This window comes from Talpa europaea (assembly GCF_964194135.1).
Source record: "Talpa europaea genome assembly, chromosome: 6".
Classification (NCBI taxonomy): Eukaryota; Metazoa; Chordata; class Mammalia; order Eulipotyphla; family Talpidae; genus Talpa; species Talpa europaea.
Genome location: NC_140072.1, coordinates 78,549,070 through 78,556,672, shown reverse-complemented (window position 1 = coordinate 78,556,672; position 7,603 = coordinate 78,549,070).

The following is a 7,603-nucleotide window of genomic DNA, read 5'->3' as shown; positions in this document are numbered from 1 at the left end:
GCCCCCGCGAGCGGCCTGGATTTTCCTGTTCTGAGCTCGCCTCCAGCCAGTTTGCCTTGGGCCGAGAGTTGCAGGTTCGTAGCGTGAGGCCCTTTCCTGACTTCGACGCAAACGCGCACTAACCTCCGGCAGCACCAGGCGGGGCTTTCGCTGCAAGTGCAGGAGCCGTGGAGTTTAGGGACGTCCCCACCTCCATTTTCTCACTTTGTTATGGCTCTGCCTCAGTAGGGCAGAGAAACGTTTCAAGCGCTCTGTCCTCATAATCTGACTTCTTCATCTTCCCCAGACCTCACCCAAAGGCGTTCCCTCAGACGCGCCTTGTTTTCTCCCCTCCCTCGCTAGGTCGGTGCCCGCCCGGCCCAGTCCCAGAGCAATTCGGAGGAAGGTCTTGGCAGATTTATATTTCATACATATCACACTCCCAAAGCAGAATGTACCACTCTTGTGCAAAATGTACCACGACTTGGACAAAATTGCACATGCAACCGAGCTAATTTGTGACTGTAGGCAAATTATTTAACAAATCTTTAGTTTTGTGCAAAAAAAAAAAAAGTTAAGGATAAAACAACGTATTTTGAAGAAATTTTACTAATTCGAAGGAAGACAAAAAAGCTAACTGGCATTCTTACTGAGCTTATGATTGTCCACAGATGCCCCTTTGGACAAATGAGTGGTCTTGTACTCTTTTCCCACCTACTTTGACTTGGGTCTGCTAGAGAAGGAGGTGTGCTCTAGGTTTCTACTGTTATCTGCCCTGGCTCAACCCTGAAGAAAATGGGCTGAGTCTGAGGTACTTGGGGATTTGACTGCTCAAGGAGGGTGTTAGGTCTCTTTGGTTCTTCACAGAAACAGACCACAAAGCCTTGAAAACCAGCCATAATCATGTATTTCCAAGTGTCATCCTGGGTGGAGACAGAAACCCCTCCAGACCTTGAATGTCCGTAGGCCTTCTGAAATTCCCGTGAAAATGAATTGTGCTCAATTCAGAACAGGAAGAGTTGGGTTTCAGTTCTTGTGAGTTCTGTCCTTAATTAGCCATATGACTTGCAGCAACTTAAATTCTCTGGGCCTCACTTGTCTGGAGGTCAACTCGGTGGAGTTGACTTTAGGAACTGGCATTCTTTCATGGATTTCCTGAGGTCCCGTGATGGACAGAATTCTGGAAGCAAGATCTGGAAAATTATAAATGATTATACATATCTCCTTCCTGCATCTCTTTTTTTGTTATGATGAAATGGGGAAAAAATACGCAAGTGATTTTGCTCTGGATAGGGAAGGGGCGAAATGAGCATTCTGAGTGACATTAGTAGACAGATTTGGAAACTGAGGCAAAGAAAGAACAAAGGAGTTAGGCAGAACCAGAAATTACCCCTACCCACTAGCCTGGGATTTCTATTTTAAAAGACTTACAAATAACAGACCATTCATTATTTTGTATACCAGTGGAGAGAGCACTAAATCAGTTGGCAAACAGTCTGGGAATAATAATCTTGTTATGTTTCTCCATGTTATCTGGTGAGCCTACAAAACTGTGTAGTGCACAACAGCAGGGATAATAAAGAAGTTGGATGAAGACCAAACATAGCAAAGGCAGTCTCATGACTTTTAGGAGGTTGTCCATTGACCCCAGAAACTAAGCAACTGAGGAGCAGGGTGGTGTTTCAACAAAATAAAGTTGAAAACGCACTTCTAAGGTATACAGTAACTACTGAATGTTTAGGGAGTTAAGAAGACCTTTGTTCCCCTTTTCTCATTTTGATTTTGAGAGAACAAGACTATTTTTAACGTGAGCCTGCTTTTACATTTCACCTGGATTTTCATGTTTGTTTTTTCTACTTACCGGGAGAGGAGGACAACAGGGAGTCCCGGAACTAAATGCAAGAATCTTAGGTCATTTAGATGTGTTTGATATGCGTAAAGAGGATTTTGTTTTACTTTGTTTTGTTTTCTTCAGGTTCTCTGTATCACCATTCCTTCTGTCCTTCAGAGAAATTTCTTGAGATTTAGGAGGATGATTAGAAATACTTTTTTTGCAAAAATGGGGTCCTTGGTGAAGCAGTGTTGCTGAATATGTGCTTTTTAATGTGTTCCTCATACCTTCTGTCTTAAACTGTCATAAACGGATGTGTAGGTTTGGCTGGGCTTTTTGTGACCTTATCTCAATGTTTATAAAAGACCTGTTAAAGGCAAGAAGTGAAGACTTTGACTTGTCTGTCTTCAGACTTAAGCACTGTTTTTTCTCTCTTTTCATAAGTTTAAATATCCTTTATTGTTTCTAAATTTCTTACCTCCCAACTTTATGTTTATTACCACCTCTGTCTCAACTGTATATGTTTTCCAGTTATTTTATTTAATATCATGCCATTATTTTCCTTGTTGAACTGACTTAATAAGGTTTGGGGGTTGTTCTTTTCTCCTCTCAGAATTTTGGGCTATAATATGCCAACCCATGGGGAGTTGTCCTAATAATAAACCAGTTATGTTTTGACTTGACTGATTGTGGCATTTGGGATTTTTGTTTTGTTTTGCTTTAACTGTAAAAACTAGATATGCAGCTCCATACTGGATGCTTTAGCCTTCTATTTGCCATCAATCTATTAGTTTTCTTCTCCAAAGTGTGGCTAAGTGCATCTCTGCTTACAGTGTGTCTTTTCACATTTAAGAGAGGGAGTAAAATAGAAAAGATGAAGAAAAACAAATTTTTAAAAAGTGAGAACAGCTGAACGGCACAAAAAATAATCTGAAGGACAGAATTCACTCAGAAGACCTGCACTCTCATCTTGCTTAAACATCACCATACCTCATATTTTATCAGTTATATTTAATAAATAAGCCAATTCTTCATAGTATAAGAGTCTAGAATGACCTGGTGTGAGCTAGGAAGGTTTCAGAGAAGAAACAGAACTTTACTTGGGGAGTGAAAGAGATCTGGATGAAGAGAAAGCACAATCTAAGTGAAGGAAGAACAGAAGCCACTGAGTGGATTGAGCAGGAAGAACAGCTGCATGAAGGATATATATGCTGAGTAATCATGGGGAATACAGCTGGATAGGGGGGAATGTAACCATGAATCTCTGTGTCCTGTTAGAATTGTAGTCTGGAATTTTTCCAACAGGAATTAATTGCTAAAAGTTTCTGCAAGTAACTTAAAAAAAAATTGCTTTATTAAGATTGATCTGACATTTTGGGTGAGAAAGAAGGAAACACCAGAGACAGAAAAGTTTTCAGACCATTCAAACAGCTTCCTTCTTTTCTTACATGAGGACAAATGATCTTTTATTTGTGTTAGAAGAAGAGATACCATATAAATCTAAAATTACTGCTAATAGTGTATAGAATAGAGAGAGTATTGTGTTTGTAAGTAAAATAGGAAAAGACATACACAAAAGCTGGCTGAGTATTATAAAATATCTGTCCTACTTCAATTCAGTCTTTTCAAGTGTTGTACTGAGCTTCATCCAGGAATGTTTAGAACTTATAGGGAGATGGCTTAAAGATGGTGGTGGTGTTATCATGACCTTTATCTTGGCAGCATAGGTTGTGGGAGGAGGCACCAATGTTTCTCTGTCATGACTGCCTGTACACACGCACATGCACACACACCCCCACAGATCTGTATATGTGAGGGTGTATGTGCATGTGTATAATCTAAATTTTTCAAGACCTTCATGACAGAGCCAATCTATGCCCCCAAGTACGTTCTTTCTCCACTCTATTCTCACTAGCTTTCATTACAGGAATTTGCCCTGCTAATATCTTTATCAAAATCTTTATTATAATTAACACAGATGAGGTAGTTTGCCATTTTGAATCCAACTTTGTTACAATGAAAGATGAATATTAAGAAATTTCTGTCAGAGTCTCTTAGATGTTTGACTAAATTTCTAGACAGTACCATCTTTTTTTTCTTTTTTCACTTTTCTAAAATAAGATAAATCTGATACAAGTGCCACCCCAAGTCAAATTAAAAGTTCCAAGTGATCCCTAAATTGTTTTACCTTCCTTATTATTATTATTATTTTTTTACCTTTTCCCCACAGTTGGGACAAAAACAATGTGAGTTTGGGTTAATTATTAACATTCTGACAAGGAAATGAAATAAAGAAAAGAACATCACTTAACCCTAACACTGAAAATATTGTTGAAAGTGTAGTGTATTCACTAGAGGAATGTGGGATAACATATTATCTCCTGGAGATATTTTCATAAACTTTACTGCTAAATAAAGTGAATTTGTCTAGAAAAGTTAAGAGAATATCTGAGACAGTCTAACCATAGTTTGCTATACCACTTCTTTAAATATTTTTGTATATGTAATATTTCATATATGCTCACTAATTACATCTAATGCATTTGTACATTTTCAATCTAAGTTAAAAAGTGTTTTTTAATGTTCTGGGCAGAAAACCAAAAACCAAATTCAACTGGCTTGGGAAACTCAGATTTCTGAAAACCATAAAAATGAAATCTCATGTTCTTAGACTAAATCGTCAGAGGGTTTTGCCTTGTGTTCCAGTAGTGGTCTAGCTAACAGAATCAAAGTCCTGAAAACATATTCAAGAGGTCTTCTGATAGTTCTTTCTACCTAGTCCAAGAACAGATTGCAATCCAATTTAATGGGAAGGTCATGCTTATTTAGACAGACTTATTTTTTAAAGTCACAACAAAATTACTTTTCTTGTGATCATTAAGCAGAAATATTCAGAAATCAAAGAAAAATTGACCTATTTTGATCTCCTGCAGAACTGTGGTCAAAGGTCTCTGAAGGAGCCCCAAGATAGTTTACATCTGGCAATAGTTATCAAGCAAGAAAAATATTCATAAAACAGCATAATTAATGGAATAGAAACAATAAAGGCTTAGTATTCATGGTTCTTAGGTGACAGCACAATCCAAACCCAATCATAGATACTGGTAAGAAGGCTATTTCCTATTAATTCAGGGATCATTTCCTGGATCAAGTTGACAGTCTATGTGTAACTAAAATGGTTCCCTATAGTCCCAGCTCTTAATATACGTAAGGAACTGGGAAAGGCCTCACAATGAGTTATTGACATATAAACCCTTAGGACTAGCTGACGCAGTAAACCTGTGTTACCCCCATCACACTCCCTATAGCACTCAGGGCAAGCAGGGATAGGGCACATACTTGAGAGTTACATTTCTCAAACTTGTTGATAATTGCAAGATCTTTGGGCTGGTGAAATGTGCTGGTTTCTTCTGGATTCTGTCCCATTACTTTATATTTAAAATTCTTTTGAGATTGTTTTAGCGCCAAAGAGATGATGGCACACAAATGTTTGTATACATTTAGTGAGGTGATATATGTAAAGCAAATTGTGACATTATAGCCAGAGAAGCTCTAAATGGAATAAAAGTATAAGAAATGACCTGTGCTAAGCCATAGTAATTAAAATAGTATGGTATGGGAATAATAACAGACACACAGACCAATGGAATCGAATAGAAAATCCAGAAATAAAGCCACACATATATAGACAACTAATCTTTGACAAAGGAGCAAAGAGTATGCAATGGGACAAGGACAGTTTGTTCAATAAATGGTTAGTCTCAGTTACCTTATGTCACTAAAAAACAAGACTTTACTGTGACTGTATGTAGAAAAATGAAGCTACACTACTACCTCACACCATGCACAAATACCAACTCAAAATGGATTAAAGAATTAGACATATACCCGAAACCATAAAATACATAGAAGAAAATATAGGCAAAACAATACATGACATATATCACAGTAACGTCTTTAAAGACACATTACCTAAAGCAAAGATAGTGAAGGAAAAGATGAACAGCTGGGACTACATCAAATTAAAGAACTTCTATACAGCAAAAGAGACATTAACCAAAACAAAGAGACATCCCACAGAATGGGAGAAAATTTTTGCACACAATACAACTGATATGGAACTGATCACAAAGATCTGAAAAGAGTTGAGGAGACACAACAAAAATAAAGTAAACAATCCAGTCAAAAAATGGGCAGAAGAGCTAAAAAGACCACTTCTCCAAAAAGGAAATGAAAATGGCCGACAGGCATATGAAAAAAGTGTTCAAAATTTCTTGTAATCAGGGAAATATAAATCAAAACCACAATGAGATACCATCTTACACAAGTGAGAATGGCACATATTAAAAAACTAACAAGAACAAATATTGGTGAGGATGTGGAGAAAAAGGAAAAACTCTACTACACTGCTGGTGGGAATGAAAACCTGTCCAACCACTATAGAAAGCTGTGTGGGACATTCCTCAGTCTACTAAAAATGGATCTTCCATATGATCAAGCAGTTCTACTCATAGAAATCTACCCAAAGGATACAAAAACCATTAATTCAAAAGGACACCTGCACCCCTATGTATATTGCAGCACTATTTACAATAGGCAAGCTATGGAAACAACCCAAATGCCCAAAAATAGATGACTGGATCTAGAAGATGTGGTATATATATATATATATATATATATATATATATATATATATATACACACACAATGGAATATTACTCAGCAGTCAAAAAGATATACTCATGCCATTCATAGCAACATGGATAGAACTGAAAGGGATTATGCTCAGTGAAGTAAGTCAGAAGGAAAAAGCAAAATATTGGATAGTTTCACTTGTGGGAGGAATGTAGAGGAAACAAGGGATAAGGGTGGAAAATAATTATAATAAATTAAAATTCAAAATCCACAGGCAACTATAAATCAGAGACATTCTGTAGAGGAGGAGGAGAGAGAAGGATCAAAACAGATGTGGGAAGAGGACAAGGGGCTATGGAGATGGGACATGGGTAAATTGGTGGTGGGAATATCACGGGGCTATACCTGAGAGGAGAAAGGACACATTGTACAAAAATGAAGAGGGATGTAAAATATATATAAAAGAAAAAAAAAAAAAAGAAATGACCTATGCTAAGTGATCTATACCAGGCACCAAAATGGATCTTAAAGAAGTGTATTTAGGATCCTCCCTGTTATAGAGGGCTCCCTGCAAAACACTCATATGTAAACGGAGCTGTTTTATCCTTCAATCTATGCTGGACAAAACTGTCTGGGTCCCAGACCAGTTTTTGCAACCTGTGAAAGGATATTAAAAATGCAAATAATTCTACCAAAGTAAGAGAACTCTATTTGGATTTTTACTTTGAATCTGATCAACTTCCTTCTGCTTTGAATCCTTGCATAAGAAGGAAGACTTATACCCAAGAGAAAAATAATTTTAACTTTGAGTCAGAAAGCATCTAAAGACACTGTTGCTGTATAATCTTTCATCTAATTTTCTTCTGGCTTATTTTAAGAGAAATGGGGGGAGGGAGTTTGATTTATTAAAACCCCAGAGAACCAAGATCCAAATATTTATGTAAAAGCCTCTTTTTTATTTTTGTAATTTCCCTTAAAGGATGTTTCAGATAGATAAAGTAAGACCAGAGCCAGGATGTTCCTTTTGAAGGCCAAGGGAAATTCAAGCTTATTGAGTATCCTAAACATGCACTTTTTTCCTTAGGATATGCTTAGGGCTGGTTTGTCACACTGCATGAAAGTCCTGGAAATTCCATGCAGTATCAGACCTAAGCCAGA